Source organism: Lithobates pipiens, unplaced genomic scaffold (genome assembly GCF_037356315.1).
Source record: "Lithobates pipiens isolate NorthernLeopardFrog02 unplaced genomic scaffold, aLitPip1_a1.2 Scaffold_16, whole genome shotgun sequence".
NCBI classification, from domain to species: domain Eukaryota; kingdom Metazoa; phylum Chordata; class Amphibia; order Anura; family Ranidae; genus Lithobates; species Lithobates pipiens.
The window spans coordinates 202,404,905-202,421,325 of record NW_027507748.1 but is presented as its reverse complement, the minus strand read 5'-3'; the positions used below and the strand labels follow the sequence as shown (position 1 = coordinate 202,421,325).

Sequence of the window (16,421 nt, the reverse complement as noted above, 5' to 3'; positions counted from 1 at the left end):
AACTACTTGTAGAAATCAAGTAGTAATAATTAATATGCCTGTTTGCCAATGTCCTATTCTAAAGAAAAATAATTTTGCAATTCTTTTCTCTCAAATTGTAACATTTCTTGATGCCTTATATTGGCTATCTTGATTCTTTTGGATGTACTTTTGGTAAGCCGAGCAAAGTTTTAACAGCACCTCACAGTCTTGTTCAGCGCAGTAACAGGAGAAACTAAAACACAGATGGAGTATTTTTGTTTCCACCACTTTAAAAACAGAATGGTCTGGCATGTTTCTTTTGCTTCCGAAAGAATGGTTTGTCAGTGATGACAGTATTTTCTTTATCTTTTTAACATATAAAGCACCATAATTTTTCCTTGGGTTCCGTGAGCCTTGTTTCAGTTTTGCAATTCCTCCAAGCGCAGAAGCCAAAGGAAAAACATTGGCAGCTACTGCGTGTCACACTGCAAATAATCTTCCCACATAGAAGTATAATGTCATTTTTTTCCTTTCCATCTGACAAATACAAAAAAAAAAAAAAAAAAAAAGCATAGTTTTCAAAATAGACAAAAACACAAACTTGCAAACTCAGCTGTTTTTAAAACAAAAATAGACATTTAGCATTCAAACAACCATTCTGAATGAGTTCCCGCCAGCCATCTTCCCATCAGGAAAGATGACCAAGTCATCAAATGGTGGCAGCATCTGCAGAGATCAGCGCTGCCAACAGCAGTCCTAATAAGACAAGAACCCTAAAATTCATCATCGTGGAAGGTGAGTATGGACACTTTCGAGCACATTTCTCCCTTTGCATTCTACAGAAATCATCCCTGAAAATATAGTCCTACCTTGACAAATCAAAGATTTCAGCAACATTTTAATCACTATTCCTTCAACAAATTGTGAACATGTTTGTCAAAATCCAATGTAAACTACTTGTAGAAATCAAGTAGTAATAATTAATATGCCTGTTTGCCAATGTCCTATTCTAAAGAAAAATAATTTTGCAATTCTTTTCTCTCAAATTGTAACATTTCTTGATGCCTTATATTGGCTATCTTGATTCTTTTGGATGTCCTTTTGGTAAGCTGAGCAAAGTTTTAACAGCACCTCACAGTCTTGTTCAGCGCAGTAACAGGAGATACTAAAACACAGATGGAGTATTTTTGTTTCCACCACTTTAAAAACAGAATGGTCTGGCATGTTTCTTTTGCTTCCGAAAGAATGGTTTGTCAGTGATGACAGTATTTTCTTTATCTTTTTAACATATAAAGCACCATAATTTTTCCTTGGGTTCCGTGAGCGTTGTTTCAGTTTTGCAATTCCTCCAAGCGCAGAAGCCAAAGGAAAAACATTGGCAGCTACTGCGTGTCACACTGCAAATAATCTTCCCACATAGAAGTATAATGTCATTTTTTTCCTTTCCTTCTGACAAATACAAAAAAAAAAAAAAGCATAGTTTTCAAAATAGACAAAAACACAAACTTGCAAACTCAGCTGTTTTTAAAACAAAAATAGACATTTAGCATTCAAACAACCACTCTGAATGTGTTCCCGCCAGCCATCTTCCCATCAGGAAAGATGACCAAGTCATCAAATGGTGGCAGCATCTGCAGAGAGCAGCACTGCCAACAGCAGTCCTAATGAGACAAGAACCCTAAAATTCATCATCGTGGAAGGTGAGTATGGACACTTTCGAGCAAATTTCTCCCTTTGCATTCTACAGAAATGATCCCTTAAAATATAGTCCTACCTTGACAAATCAACGATTTCAGCAACATTTTAATCACTATTCCTTCAACAAATTGTGAACATGTTTGTCAAAATCCAATGTAAACTACTTGTAGAAATCAAGTAGTAATAATTAATATGCCTGTTTGCCAATGTCCTATTCTAAAGAAAAATAATTTTGCAATTCTTTTCTCTCAAATTGTAACATTTCTTGATGCCTTATATTGGCTATCTTGATTCTTTTGGATGTCCTTTTGGTAAGCTGAGCAAAGTTTTAACAGCACCTCACAGTCTTGTTCAGCGCAGTAACAGGAGATACTAAAACACAGATGGAGTATTTTTGTTTCCACCACTTTAAAAACAGAATGGTCTGGCATGTTTCTTTTGCTTCCGAAAGAATGGTTTGTCAGTGATGACAGTATTTTCTTTATCTTTTTAACATATAAAGCACCATAATTTTTCCTTGGGTTCCGTGAGCGTTGTTTCAGTTTTGCAATTCCTCCAAGCGCAGAAGCCAAAGGAAAAACATTGGCAGCTACTGCGTGTCACACTGCAAATAATCTTCCCACATAGAAGTATAATGTCATTTTTTTCCTTTCCATCTGACAAATACAAAAAAAAAAAAAAGCATAGTTTTCAAAATAGACAAAAACACAAACTTGCAAACTCAGCTGTTTTTAAAACAAAAATAGACATTTAGCATTCAAACAACCACTCTGAATGAGTTCCCGCCAGCCATCTTCCCATCAGGAAAGATGACCAAGTCATCAAATGGTGGCAGTATCTGCAGAGAGCAGCACTGCCAACAGCAGTCCTAATGAGACAAGAACCCTAAAATTCATCATCGTGGAAGGTGAGTATGGACACTTTCGAGCAAATTTCTCCCTTTGCATTCTACAGAAATGATCCCTGAAAATTTAGTCCTACCTTGACAAATCAACGATTTCAGCAACATTTTAATCACTATTCCTTCAACAAATTGTGAACATGTTTGTCAAAATCCAATGTAAACTACTTGTAGAAATCAAGTAGTAATAATTAATATGCCTGTTTGCCAATGTCCTATTCTAAAGAAAAATAATTTTGCAATTCTTTTCTCTCAAATTGTAACATTTCTTGATGCCTTATATTGGCTATCTTGATTCTTTTGGATGTCCTTTTGGTAAGCCGAGCAAAGTTTTAACAGCACCTCACAGTCTTGTTCAGCGCAGTAACAGGAGAAACTAAAACACAGATGGAGTATTTTTGTTTCCACCACTTTAAAAACAGAATGGTCTGGCATGTTTCTTTTGCTTCCGAAAGAATGGTTTGTCAGTGATGACAGTATTTTCTTTATCTTTTTAACATATAAAGCACCATAATTTTTCCTTGGGTTCCGTGAGCGTTGTTTCAGTTTTGCAATTCCTCCAAGCGCAGAAGCCAAAGGAAAAACATTGGCAGCTACTGCGTGTCACACTGCAAATAATCTTCCCACATAGAAGTATAATGTCATTTTTTTCCTTTCCTTCTGACAAATACAAAAAAAAAAAAAAGCATAGTTTTCAAAATAGACAAAAACACAAACTTGCAAACTCAGCTGTTTTTAAAACAAAAATAGACATTTAGCATTCAAACAACCACTCTGAATGTGTTCCCGCCAGCCATCTTCCCATCAGGAAAGATGACCAAGTCATCAAATGGTGGCAGCATCTGCAGAGAGCAGCACTGCCAACAGCAGTCCTAATGTGACAAGAACCCTAAAATTCATCATCGTGGAAGGTGAGTATGGACACTTTCGAGCAAATTTCTCCCTTTGCATTCTACAGAAATGATCCCTGAAAATATAGTCCTACCTTGACAAATCAACGATTTCAGCAACATTTTAATCACTATTCCTTCAACAAATTGTGAACATGTTTGTCAAAATCCAATGTAAACTACTTGTAGAAATCAAGTAGTAATAATTAATATGCCTGTTTGCCAATGTCCTATTCTAAAGAAAAATAATTTTGCAATTCTTTTCTCTCAAATTGTAACATTTCTTGATGCCTTATATTGGCTATCTTGATTCTTTTGGATGTCCTTTTGGTAAGCTGAGCAAAGTTTTAACAGCACCTCACAGTCTTGTTCAGCGCAGTAACAGGAGATACTAAAACACAGATGGAGTATTTTTGTTTCCACCACTTTAAAAACAGAATGGTCTGGCATGTTTCTTTTGCTTCCGAAAGAATGGTTTGTCAGTGATGACAGTATTTTCTTTATCTTTTTAACATATAAAGCACCATAATTTTTCCTTGGGTTCCGTGAGCGTTGTTTCAGTTTTGCAATTCCTCCAAGCGCAGAAGCCAAAGGAAAAACATTGGCAGCTACTGCGTGTCACACTGCAAATAATCTTCCCACATAGAAGTATAATGTCATTTTTTTCCTTTCCATCTGACAAATACAAAAAAAAAAAAAAGCATAGTTTTCAAAATAGACAAAAACACAAACTTGCAAACTCAGCTGTTTTTAAAACAAAAATAGACATTTAGCATTCAAACAACCACTCTGAATGAGTTCCCGCCAGCCATCTTCCCATCAGGAAAGATGACCAAGTCATCAAATGGTGGCAGTATCTGCAGAGAGCAGCACTGCCAACAGCAGTCCTAATGAGACAAGAACCCTAAAATTCATCATCGTGGAAAGTGAGTATGGACACTTTCGAGCACATTTTTCCCTTTGCATTCTACAGAAATGATCCCTGAAAATATAGTCCTACCTTGACAAATCAACGATTTCAGCAACATTTTAATCACTATTCCTTCAACAAATTGTGAACATGTTTGTCAAAATCCAATGTAAACTACTTGTAGAAATCAAGTAGTAATAATTAATATGCCTGTTTGCCAATGTCCTATTCTAAAGAAAAATAATTTTGCAATTCTTTTCTCTCAAATTGTAACATTTCTTGATGCCTTATATTGGCTATCTTGATTCTTTTGGATGTCCTTTTGGTAAGCCGAGCAAAGTTTTAACAGCACCTCACAGTCTTGTTCAGCGCAGTAACAGGAGAAACTAAAACACAGATGGAGTATTTTTGTTTCCACCACTTTAAAAACAGAATGGTCTGGCATGTTTCTTTTGCTTCCGAAAGAATGGTTTGTCAGTGATGACAGTATTTTCTTTATCTTTTTAACATATAAAGCACCATAATTTTTCCTTGGGTTCCGTGAGCGTTGTTTCAGTTTTGCAATTCCTCCAAGCGCAGAAGCCAAAGGAAAAACATTGGCAGCTACTGCGTGTCACACTGCAAGTCACACTGCAAATAATCTTCCCACATAGAAGTATAATGTCATTTTTTTCCTTTCCATCTGACAAATACAAAAAAAAAAAAAAGCATAGTTTTCAAAATAGACAAAACCACAAACTTGCAAACTCAGCTGTTTTTTTAAAAAAAATAGACATTTAGCATTCAAACAACCACTCTGAATGAGTTCCCGCCAGCCATCTTCCCATCAGGAAAGATGACCAAGTCATCAAATGGTGGCAGCATCTGCAGAGAGCAGCACTGCCAACAGCAGTCCTAATGAGACAAGAACCCTAAAATTCATCATCGTGGAAGGTGAGTATGGACACTTTCGAGCACATTTCTCCCTTTGCATTCTACAGAAATGATCCCTGAAAATATAGTCCTACCTTGACAAATCAAAGATTTCAGCAACATTTTAATCACTATTCCTTCAACAAATTGTGAACATGTTTGTCAAAATCCAATGTAAACTACTTGTAGAAATCAAGTAGTAATAATTAATATGCCTGTTTGCCAATGTCCTATTCTAAAGAAAAATAATTTTGCAATTCTTTTCTCTCAAATTGTAACATTTCTTGATGCCTTATATTGGCTATCTTGATTCTTTTGGATGTCCTTTTGGTAAGCCAAGCAAAGTTTTAACAGCACCTCACAGTCTTGTTCAGCGCAGTAACAGGAGAAACTAAAACACAGATGGAGTATTTTTGTTTCCACCACTTTAAAAACAGAATGGTCTGGCATGTTTCTTTTGCTTCCGAAAGAATGGTTTGTCAGTGATGACAGTATTTTCTTTATCTTTTTAACATATAAAGCACCATAATTTTTCCTTGGGTTCCGTGAGCGTTGTTTCAGTTTTGCAATTCCTCCAAGCGCAGAAGCCAAAGGAAAAACATTGGCAGCTACTGCGTGTCACACTGCAAATAATCTTCCCACATAGAAGTATAATGTCATTTTTTTCCTTTCCATCTGACAAATACAAAAAAAAAAAAAAGCATACTTTTCAAAATAGACAAAACCACAAACTTGCAAACTCAGCTGTTTTTTAAAAAAAAATAGACATTTAGCATTCAAACAACCACTCTGAATGAGTTCCCGCCAGCCATCTTCCCATCAGGAAAGATGACCAAGTCATCAAATGGTGGCAGCATCTGCAGAGAGCAGCACTGCCAACAGCAGTCCTAATGAGACAAGAACCCTAAAATTCATCATCGTGGAAGGTGAGTATGGACACTTTCGAACACATTTCTCCCTTTGCATTCTACAGAAATGATCCCTGAAAATATAGTCCTACCTTGACAAATCAAAGATTTCAGCAACATTTTAATCACTATTCCTTCAACAAATTGTGAACATGTTTGTCAAAATCCAATGTAAACTACTTGTAGAAATCAAGTAGTAATAATTAATATGCCTGTTTGCCAATGTCCTATTCTAAAGAAAAATAATTTTGCAATTCTTTTCTCTCAAATTGTAACATTTCTTGATGCCTTATATTGGCTATCTTGATTCTTTTGGATGTCCTTTTGGTAAGCCGAGCAAAGTTTTAACAGCACCTCACAGTCTTGTTCAGCGCAGTAACAGGAGAAACTAAAACACAGATGGAGTATTTTTGTTTCCACCACTTTAAAAACAGAATGGTCTGGCATGTTTCTTTTGCTTCCGAAAGAATGGTTTGTCAGTGATGACAGTATTTTCTTTATCTTTTTAACATATAAAGCACCATAATTTTTCCTTGGGTTCCGTGAGCCTTGTTTCAGTTTTGCAATTCCTCCAAGCGCAGAAGCCAAAGGAAAAACATTGGCAGCTACTGCGTGTCACACTGCAAATAATCTTCCCACATAGAAGTATAATGTCATTTTTTTCCTTTCCATCTGACAAATACAAAAAAAAAAAAGCATAGTTTTCAAAATAGACAAAAACACAAACTTGCAAACTCAGCTGTTTTTAAAACAAAAATAGACATTTAGCATTCAAACAACCACTCTGAATGAGTTCCCGCTAGCCATCTTCCCATCAGGAAAGATGACCAAGTCATCAAATGGTGGCAGCATCTGCAGAGAGCAGCACTGCCAACAGCAGTCCTAATGAGACAAGAACCCTAAAATTCATCATCGTGGAAGGTGAGCATGGACACTTTCGAGCACATTTCTCCCTTTGCATTCTACAGAAATGATCCCTGAAAATATAGTCCTACCTTGACAAATCAAAGATTTCAGCAACATTTTAATCACTATTCCTTCAACAAATTGTGAACATGTTTGTCAAAATCCAATGTAAACTACTTGTAGAAATCAAGTAGTAATAATTAATATGCCTGTTTGCCAATGTCCTATTCTAAAGAAAAATAATTTTGCAATTCTTTTCTCTCAAATTGTAACATTTCTTGATGCCTTATATTGGCTATCTTGATTCTTTTGGATGTCCTTTTGGTAAGCCGAGCAAAGTTTTAACAGCACCTCACAGTCTTGTTCAGCGCAGTAACAGGAGAAACTAAAACACAGATGGAGTATTTTTGTTTCCACCACTTTAAAAACAGAATGGTCTGGCATGTTTCTTTTGCTTCCGAAAGAATGGTTTGTCAGTGATGACAGTATTTTCTTTATCTTTTTAACATATAAAGCACCATAATTTTTCCTTGGGTTCCGTGAGCGTTGTTTCAGTTTTGCAATTCCTCCAAGCGCAGAAGCCAAAGGAAAAACATTGGCAGCTACTGCGTGTCACACTGCAAATAATCTTCCCACATAGAAGTATAATGTCATTTTTTTCCTTTCCATCTGACAAATTCAAAAAAAAAAAAAAAAAAAGCATAGTTTTCAAAATAGACAAAAACACAAACTTGCAAACTCTGCTGTTTTTAAAACAAAAATAGACATTTAGCATTCAAACAACCACTCTGAATGAGTTCCCGCCAGCCATCTTCCCATCAGGAAAGATGACCAAGTCATCAAATGGTGGCAGCATCTGCAGAGAGCAGCACTGCCAACAGCAGTCCTAATGAGACAAGAACCCTAAAATTCATCATCGTGGAAAGTGAGTATGGACACTTTCGAGCACATTTCTCCCTTTGCATTCTACAGAAAAGATCCTTGAAAATATAGTCCTACCTTGACAAATCAAAGATTTCAGCAACATTTTAATCACTATTCCTTCAACAAATTGTGAACATGTTTGTCAAAATCCAATGTAAACTACTTGTAGAAATCAAGTAGTAATAATTAATATGCCTGTTTGCCAATGTCCTATTCTAAAGAAAAATAATTTTGCAATTCTTTTCTCTCAAATTGTAACATTTCTTGATGCCTTATATTGGCTATCTTGATTCTTTTGGATGTCCTTTTGGTAAGCCGAGCAAAGTTTTAACAGCACCTCACAGTCTTGTTCAGCGCAGTAACAGGAGAAACTAAAACACAGATGGAGTATTTTTGTTTCCACCACTTTAAAAACAGAATGGTCTGGCATGTTTCTTTTGCTTCCGAAAGAATGGTTTGTCAGTGATGACAGTATTTTCTTTATCTTTTTAACATATAAAGCACCATAATTTTTCCTTGGGTTCCGTGAGCGTTGTTTCAGTTTTGCAATTCCTCCAAGTGCAGAAGCCAAAGGAAAAACATTGGCAGCTACTGCGTGTCACACTGCAAATAATCTTCCCACATAGAAGTATAATGTCATTTTTTTCCTTTCCATCTGACAAATACAAAAAAAAAAAAAAAAAGCATAGTTTTCAAAATAGACAAAAACACAAACTTGCAAACTCTGCTGTTTTTAAAACAAAAATAGACATTTAGCATTCAAACAACCACTCTGAATGAGTTCCCGCCAGCCATCTTCCCATCAGGAAAGATGACCAAGTCATCAAATGGTGGCAGCATCTGCAGAGAGCAGCACTGCCAACAGCAGTCCTAATGAGACAAGAACCCTAAAATTCATCATCGTGGAAAGTGAGTATGGACACTTTCGAGCACATTTCTCCCTTTGCATTCTACAGAAAAGATCCTTGAAAATATAGTCCTACCTTGACAAATCAAAGATTTCAGCAACATTTTAATCACTATTCCTTCAACAAATTGTGAACATGTTTGTCAAAATCCAATGTAAACTACTTGTAGAAATCAAGTAGTAATAATTAATATGCCTGTTTGCCAATGTCCTATTCTAAAGAAAAATAATTTTGCAATTCTTTTCTCTCAAATTGTAACATTTCTTGATGCCTTATATTGGCTATCTTGATTCTTTTGGATGTCCTTTTGGTAAGCCGAGCAAAGTTTTAACAGCACCTCACAGTCTTGTTCAGCGCAGTAACAGGAGAAACTAAAACACAGATGGAGTATTTTTGTTTCCACCACTTTAAAAACAGAATGGTCTGGCATGTTTCTTTTGCTTCCGAAAGAATGGTTTGTCAGTGATGACAGTATTTTCTTTATCTTTTTAACATATAAAGCACCATAATTTTTCCTTGGGTTCCGTGAGCGTTGTTTCAGTTTTGCAATTCCTCCAAGTGCAGAAGCCAAAGGAAAAACATTGGCAGCTACTGCGTGTCACACTGCAAATAATCTTCCCACATAGAAGTATAATGTCATTTTTTTCCTTTCCATCTGACAAATACAAAAAAAAAAAAAAAAAGCATAGTTTTCAAAATAGACAAAAACACAAACTTGCAAACTCTGCTGTTTTTAAAACAAAAATAGACATTTAGCATTCAAACAACCACTCTGAATGAGTTCCCGCCAGCCATCTTCCCATCAGGAAAGATGACCAAGTCATTAAATGGTGGCAGCATCTGCAGAGAGCAGCACTGCCAACAGCAGTCCTAATGAGACAAGAACCCTAAAATTCATCATCGTGGAAGGTGAGTATGGACACTTTCGAGCACATTTCTCCCTTTGCATTCAACAGAAATGATCCCTGAAAATATAGTCCTACCTTGACAAATAAAAGATTTCAGCAACATTTTAATCACTATTCCTTCAACAAATTGTGAACATGTTTGTCAAAATCCAATGTAAACTACTTGTAGAAATCAAGTAGTAATAATTAATATGCCTGTTTGCCAATGTCCTATTCTAAAGAAAAATAATTTTGCAATTCTTTTCTCTCAAATTGTAACATTTCTTGATGCCTTATATTGGCTATCTTGATTCTTTTGGATGTCCTTTTGGTAAGCCGAGCAAAGTTTTAACAGCACCTCACAGTCTTGTTCAGCGCAGTAACAGGAGAAACTAAAACACAGATGGAGTATTTTTGTTTCCACCACTTTAAAAACAGAATGGTCTGGCATGTTTCTTTTGCTTCCGAAAGAATGGTTTGTCAGTGATGACAGTATTTTCTTTATCTTTTTAACATATAAAGCACCATAATTTTTCCTTGGGTTCCGTGAGCGTTGTTTCAGTTTTGCAATTCCTCCAAGCGCAGAAGCCAAAGGAAAAACATTGGCAGCTACTGCGTGTCACACTGCAAATAATCTTCCCACATAGAAGTATAATGTCATTTTTTTCCTTTCCATCTGACAAATACAAAAAAAAAAAAAAAGCATAGTTTTCAAAATAGACAAAAACACAAACTTGCAAACTCAGCTGTTTTTAAAACAAAAATAGACATTTAGCATTCAAACAACCACTCTAAATGAGTTCCCGCCAGCCATCTTCCCATCAGGAAAGATGACCAAGTCATCAAATGGTGGCAGCATCTGCATAGAGCAGCACTGCCAACAGCAGTCCTAATGAGACAAGAACCCTAAAATTCATCATCGTGGAAGGTGAGTATGGACACTTTCGAGCACATTTCTCCCTTTGCATTCTACAGAAATCATCCCTGAAAATATAGTCCTACCTTGACAAATCAAAGATTTCAGCAACATTTTAATCACTATTCCTTCAACAAATTGTGAACATGTTTGTCAAAATCCAATGTAAACTACTTGTAGAAATCAAGTAGTAATAATTAATATGCCTGTTTGCCAATGTCCTATTCTAAAGAAAAATAATTTTGCAATTCTTTTCTCTCAAATTGTAACATTTCTTGATGCCTTATATTGGCTATCTTGATTCTTTTGGATGTCCTTTTGGTAAGCCGAGCAAAGTTTTAACAGCACCTCACAGTCTTGTTCAGCGCAGTAACAGGAGAAACTAAAACACAGATGGAGTATTTTTGTTTCCACCACTTTAAAAACAGAATGGTCTGGCATGTTTCTTTTGCTTCCGAAAGAATGGTTTGTCAGTGATGACAGTATTTTCTTTATCTTTTTAACATATAAAGCACCATAATTTTTCCTTGGGTTCCGTGAGCGTTGTTTCAGTTTTGCAATTCCTCCAAGCGCAGAAGCCAAAGGAAAAACATTGGCAGCTACTGCGTGTCACACTGCAAATAATCTTCCCACATAGAAGTATAATGTCAATTTTTTCCTTTCCATCTGACAAATACAAAAAAAAAAAAAAAAAAGCATAGTTTTCAAAATAGACAAAAACACAAACTTGCAAACTCAGCTTTTTTTAAAACAAAAATAGACATTTAGCATTCAAACAACCACTCTGAATGAGTTCCCGCCAGCCATCTTCCCATCAGGAAAGATGATCAAGTCATCAAATGGTGGCAGCATCTGCAGAGAGCAGCATTGCCAACAGCAGTCCTAATGAGACAAGAACCCTAAAATTCATCATCGTGGAAAGTGAGCATGGACACTTTCGAACACATTTCTCCCTTTGCATTCTACAGAAATGATCCCTGAAAATATAGTCCTACCTTGACAAATCAAAGATTTCAGCAACATTTTAATCACTATTCCTTCAACAAATTGTGAACATGTTTGTCAAAATCCAATGTAAACTACTTGTAGAAATCAAGTAGTAATAATTAATATGCCTGTTTGCCAATGTCCTATTCTAAAGAAAAATAATTTTGCAATTCTTTTCTCTCAAATTGTAACATTTCTTGATGCCTTATATTGGCTATCTTGATTCTTTTGGATGTCCTTTTGGTAAGCCGAGCAAAGTTTTAACAGCACCTCACAGTCTTGTTCAGCGCAGTAACAGGAGAAACTAAAACACAGATGGAGTATTTTTGTTTCCACCACTTTAAAAACAGAATGGTCTGGCATGTTTCTTTTGCTTCCGAAAGAATGGTTTGTCAGTGATGACAGTATTTTCTTTATCTTTTTAACATATAAAGCACCATAATTTTTCCTTGGGTTCCGTGAGCGTTGTTTCAGTTTTGCAATTCCTCCAAGCGCAGAAGCCAAAGGAAAAACATTGGCAGCTACTGCGTGTCACACTGCAAATAATCTTCCCACATAGAAGTATAATGTCAATTTTTTCCTTTCCATCTGACAAATACAAAAAAAAAAAAAAAAAAAAAAGCATAGTTTTCAAAATAGACAAAAACACAAACTTGCAAACTCAGCTGTTTTTAAAACAAAAATAGACATTTAGCATTCAAACAACCACTCTGAATGAGTTCCCGCCAGCCATCTTCCCATCAGGAAAGATGATCAAGTCATCAAATGGTGGCAGCATCTGCAGAGAGCAGCACTGCCAACAGCAGTCCTAATGAGACAAGAACCCTAAAATTCATCATCGTGGAAGGTGAGTATGGACACTTTCGAGCACATTTCTCCCTTTGCATTCTACAGAAATCATCCATGAAAATATAGTCCTACCTTGACAAATCAAAGATTTCAGCAACATTTTAATCACTATTCCTTCAACAAATTGTGAACATGTTTGTCAAAATCCAATGTAAACTACTTGTAGAAATCAAGTAGTAATAATTAATATGCCTGTTTGCCAATGTCCTATTCTAAAGAAAAATAATTTTGCAATTCTTTTCTCTCAAATTGTAACATTTCTTGATGCCTTATATTGGCTATCTTGATTCTTTTGGATGTCCTTTTGGTAAGCCGAGCAAAGTTTTAACAGCACCTCACAGTCTTGTTCAGCGCAGTAACAGGAGAAACTAAAACACAGATGGAGTATTTTTGTTTCCACCACTTTAAAAACAGAATGGTCTGGCATGTTTCTTTTGCTTCCGAAAGAATGGTTTGTCAGTGATGACAGTATTTTCTTTATCTTTTTAACATATAAAGCACCATAATTTTTCCTTGGGTTCCGTGAGCGTTGTTTCAGTTTTGCAATTCCTCCAAGCGCAGAAGCCAAAGGAAAAACATTGGCAGCTACTGCGTGTCACACTGCAAATAATCTTCCCACATAGAAGTATAATGTCATTTTTTTCCTTTCCATCTGACAAATACAAAAAAAAAAAAAAAAGCATAGTTTTCAAAATAGACAAAAACACAAACTTGCAAACTCAGCTGTTTTTAAAACAAAAATAGACATTTAGCATTCAAACAACCACTCTGAATGAGTTCCCGCCAGCCATCTTCCCATCAGGAAAGATGACCAAGTCATCAAATGGTGGCAGCATCTGCAGAGAGCAGCACTGCCAACAGCAGTCCTAATGAGACAAGAACCCTAAAATTCATCATCGTGGAAGGTGAGTATGGACACTTTCGAGCACATTTCTCCCTTTGCATTCTACAGAAATGATCCCTGAAAATATAGTCCTACCTTGACAAATCAAAGATTTCAGCAACATTTTAATCACTATTCCTTCAACAAATTGTGAACATGTTTGTCAAAATCCAATGTAAACTACTTGTAGAAATCAAGTAGTAATAATTAATATGCCTGTTTGCCAATGTCCTATTCTAAAGAAAAATAATTTTGCAATTCTTTTCTCTCAAATTGTAACATTTCTTGATGCCTTATATTGGCTATCTTGATTCTTTTGGATGTCCTTTTGGTAAGCCGAGCAAAGTTTTAACAGCACCTCACAGTCTTGTTCAGCGCAGTAACAGGAGAAACTAAAACACAGATGGAGTATTTTTGTTTCCACCACTTTAAAAACAGAATGGTCTGGCATGTTTCTTTTGCTTCCGAAAGAATGGTTTGTCAGTGATGACAGTATTTTCTTTATCTTTTTAACATATAAAGCACCATAATTTTTCCTTGGGTTCCGTGAGCGTTGTTTCAGTTTTGCAATTCCTCCAAGCGCAGAAGCCAAAGGAAAAACATTGGCAGCTACTGCGTGTCACACTGCAAATAATCTTCCCACATAGAAGTATAATGTCATTTTTTTCCTTTCCATCTGACAAATACAAAAAAAAAAAAAGCATAGTTTTCAAAATAGACAAAAACACAAACTTGCAAACTCAGCTGTTTTTAAAACAAAAATAGACATTTAGCATTCAAACAACCACTCTGAATGAGTTCCCGCCAGCCATCTTCCCATCAGGAAAGATGACCAAGTCATCAAATGGTGGCAGCATCTGCAGAGAGCAGCACTGCCAACAGCAGTCCTAATGAGACAAGAACCCTAAAATTCATCATCGTGGAAGGTGAGTATGGACACTTTCGAGCACATTTCTCCCTTTGCATTCTACAGAAATTATCCCTGAAAATATAGTCCTACATTGACAAATCAAAGATTTCAGCAACATTTTAATCACTATTCCTTCAACAAATTGTGAACATGTTTGTCAAAATCCAATGTAAACTACTTGTAGAAATCAAGTAGTAATAATTAATATGCCTGTTTGCCAATGTCCTATTCTAAAGAAAAATAATTTTGCAATTCTTTTCTCTCAAATTGTAACATTTCTTGATGCCTTATATTGGCTATCTTGATTCTTTTGGATGTCCTTTTGGTAAGCCGAGCAAAGTTTTAACAGCACCTCACAGTCTTGTTCAGCGCAGTAACAGGAGAAACTAAAACACAGATGGAGTATTTTTGTTTCCACCACTTTAAAAACAGAATGGTCTGGCATGTTTCTTTTGCTTCTGAAAGAATGGTTTGTCAGTGATGACAGTATTTTCTTTATCTTTTTAACATATAAAGCACCATAATTTTTCCTTGGGTTCCGTGAGCGTTGTTTCAGTTTTGCAATTCCTCCAAGCGCAGAAGCCAAAGGAAAAACATTGGCAGCTACTGCGTGTCACACTGCAAATAATCTTCCCACATAGAAGTATAATGTCATTTTTTTCCTTTCCATCTGACAAATACAAAAAAAAAAAAAAAGCATAGTTTTCAAAATAGACAAAAACACAAACTTGAAAACTCAGCTGTTTTTAAAACAAAAATAGACATTTAGCATTCAAACAACCACTCTGAATGAGCTCCCGCCAGCCATCTTCCCATCAGGAAAGATGACCAAGTCATCAAATGGTGGCAGCATCTGCAGAGAGCAGCACTGCCAACAGCAGTCCTAATGAGACAAGAACCCTAAAATTCATCATCGTGGAAGGTGAGTATGGACACTTTAGAGCACATTTCTCCCTTTGCATTCTACAGAAATGATCCCTGAAAATATAGTCCTACCTTGACAAATCAAAGATTTCAGCAACATTTTAATCACTATTCCTTCAACAAATTGTGAACATGTTTGTCAAAATCCAATGTAAACTACTTGTAGAAATCAAGTAGTAATAATTAATATGCCTGTTTGCCAATGTCCTATTCTAAAGAAAAATAATTTTGCAATTCTTTTCTCTCAAATTGTAACATTTCTTGATGCCTTATATTGGCTATCTTGATTCTTTTGGATGTCCTTTTGGTAAGCCGAGCAAAGTTTTAACAGCACCTCACAGTCTTGTTCAGCGCAGTAAAAGGAGAAACTAAAACACAGATGGAGTATTTTTGTTTCCACCACTTTAAAAACAGAATGGTCTGGCATGTTTCTTTTGCTTCCGAAAGAATGGTTTGTCAGTGATGACAGTATTTTCTTTATCTTTTTAACATATAAAGCACCATAATTTTTCCTTGGGTTCCGTGAGCGTTGTTTCAGTTTTGCAATTCCTCCAAGCGCAGAAGCCAAAGGAAAAACATTGGCAGCTACTGCGTGTCACACTGCAAATAATCTTCCCACATAGAAGTATAATGTCATTTTTTTCCTTTCCATCTGACAAATACAAAAAAAAAAAAAGCATAGTTTTCAAAATAGACAAAAACACAAACTTGAAAACTCAGCTGTTTTTAAAACAAAAATAGACATTTAGCATTCAAACAACCACTCTGAATGAGTTCCCGCCAGCCATCTTCCCATCAGGAAAGATGACCAAGTCATCAAATGGTGGCAGCATCTGCAGAGAGCAGCACTGCCAACAGCAGTCCTAATGAGACAAGAACCCTAAAATTCATCATCGTGGAAGGTGAGTATGGACACTTTCGAGCACATTTCTCCCTTTGCATTCTACATAAATGATCCCTGAAAATATAGTCCTACCTTGACAAATCAAAGATTTCAGCAACATTTTAATCACTATTCCTTCAACAAATTGTGAACATGTTTGTCAAAATCCAATGTAAACTACTTGTAGAAATCAAGTAGTAATAATTAATATGCCTGTTTGCCAATGTCCTATTCTAAAGAAAAATAATTTTGCAATTCTTTTCT

General features: G+C 35.9%; 18 non-coding genes across 18 annotated transcripts; all 18 read right to left on the bottom strand.

Moving 5' to 3' along the window:
- Positions 1-613: 613 nt before the first annotated feature.
- LOC143985261 (small nucleolar RNA U3) lies at positions 614-828 on the bottom strand. The gene has a single exon (XR_013275542.1). It is a non-coding gene; the product is annotated as a small nucleolar RNA U3 (small nucleolar RNA).
- Positions 829-1,518: 690 nt separating this feature from the next.
- Positions 1,519-1,733, bottom strand: LOC143985019 (small nucleolar RNA U3). The gene has a single exon (XR_013275337.1). It is a non-coding gene; the product is annotated as a small nucleolar RNA U3 (small nucleolar RNA).
- A 690-nt stretch (positions 1,734-2,423) lies between these two features.
- LOC143984806 (small nucleolar RNA U3) lies at positions 2,424-2,638 on the bottom strand. The gene has a single exon (XR_013275154.1). It is a non-coding gene; the product is annotated as a small nucleolar RNA U3 (small nucleolar RNA).
- A 690-nt stretch (positions 2,639-3,328) lies between these two features.
- LOC143984521 (small nucleolar RNA U3) lies at positions 3,329-3,543 on the bottom strand. The gene has a single exon (XR_013274907.1). It is a non-coding gene; the product is annotated as a small nucleolar RNA U3 (small nucleolar RNA).
- Positions 3,544-4,233: 690 nt separating this feature from the next.
- LOC143984815 (small nucleolar RNA U3) lies at positions 4,234-4,448 on the bottom strand. Its single transcript, XR_013275162.1, has one exon. It is a non-coding gene; the product is annotated as a small nucleolar RNA U3 (small nucleolar RNA).
- Positions 4,449-5,150: 702 nt separating this feature from the next.
- On the bottom strand, positions 5,151-5,365 carry LOC143984564 (small nucleolar RNA U3). The gene has a single exon (XR_013274943.1). It is a non-coding gene; the product is annotated as a small nucleolar RNA U3 (small nucleolar RNA).
- A 690-nt stretch (positions 5,366-6,055) lies between these two features.
- Positions 6,056-6,270, bottom strand: LOC143984742 (small nucleolar RNA U3). Its single transcript, XR_013275098.1, has one exon. It is a non-coding gene; the product is annotated as a small nucleolar RNA U3 (small nucleolar RNA).
- Positions 6,271-6,958: 688 nt separating this feature from the next.
- Positions 6,959-7,173, bottom strand: LOC143985072 (small nucleolar RNA U3). The gene has a single exon (XR_013275382.1). It is a non-coding gene; the product is annotated as a small nucleolar RNA U3 (small nucleolar RNA).
- Positions 7,174-7,868: 695 nt separating this feature from the next.
- On the bottom strand, positions 7,869-8,083 carry LOC143985098 (small nucleolar RNA U3). The gene has a single exon (XR_013275404.1). It is a non-coding gene; the product is annotated as a small nucleolar RNA U3 (small nucleolar RNA).
- Positions 8,084-8,776: 693 nt separating this feature from the next.
- Positions 8,777-8,991, bottom strand: LOC143985097 (small nucleolar RNA U3). The gene has a single exon (XR_013275403.1). It is a non-coding gene; the product is annotated as a small nucleolar RNA U3 (small nucleolar RNA).
- A 693-nt stretch (positions 8,992-9,684) lies between these two features.
- Positions 9,685-9,894, bottom strand: LOC143985136 (small nucleolar RNA U3). The gene has a single exon (XR_013275437.1). It is a non-coding gene; the product is annotated as a small nucleolar RNA U3 (small nucleolar RNA).
- A 696-nt stretch (positions 9,895-10,590) lies between these two features.
- On the bottom strand, positions 10,591-10,805 carry LOC143985165 (small nucleolar RNA U3). Its single transcript, XR_013275462.1, has one exon. It is a non-coding gene; the product is annotated as a small nucleolar RNA U3 (small nucleolar RNA).
- A 694-nt stretch (positions 10,806-11,499) lies between these two features.
- Positions 11,500-11,714, bottom strand: LOC143985006 (small nucleolar RNA U3). The gene has a single exon (XR_013275326.1). It is a non-coding gene; the product is annotated as a small nucleolar RNA U3 (small nucleolar RNA).
- Positions 11,715-12,412: 698 nt separating this feature from the next.
- Positions 12,413-12,627, bottom strand: LOC143985192 (small nucleolar RNA U3). Its single transcript, XR_013275486.1, has one exon. It is a non-coding gene; the product is annotated as a small nucleolar RNA U3 (small nucleolar RNA).
- A 692-nt stretch (positions 12,628-13,319) lies between these two features.
- On the bottom strand, positions 13,320-13,534 carry LOC143984562 (small nucleolar RNA U3). Its single transcript, XR_013274942.1, has one exon. It is a non-coding gene; the product is annotated as a small nucleolar RNA U3 (small nucleolar RNA).
- A 689-nt stretch (positions 13,535-14,223) lies between these two features.
- LOC143985043 (small nucleolar RNA U3) lies at positions 14,224-14,438 on the bottom strand. The gene has a single exon (XR_013275357.1). It is a non-coding gene; the product is annotated as a small nucleolar RNA U3 (small nucleolar RNA).
- A 691-nt stretch (positions 14,439-15,129) lies between these two features.
- On the bottom strand, positions 15,130-15,344 carry LOC143984868 (small nucleolar RNA U3). The gene has a single exon (XR_013275208.1). It is a non-coding gene; the product is annotated as a small nucleolar RNA U3 (small nucleolar RNA).
- A 689-nt stretch (positions 15,345-16,033) lies between these two features.
- LOC143985134 (small nucleolar RNA U3) lies at positions 16,034-16,248 on the bottom strand. The gene has a single exon (XR_013275435.1). It is a non-coding gene; the product is annotated as a small nucleolar RNA U3 (small nucleolar RNA).
- Between the last annotated feature and the right edge of the window lie 173 nt (positions 16,249-16,421).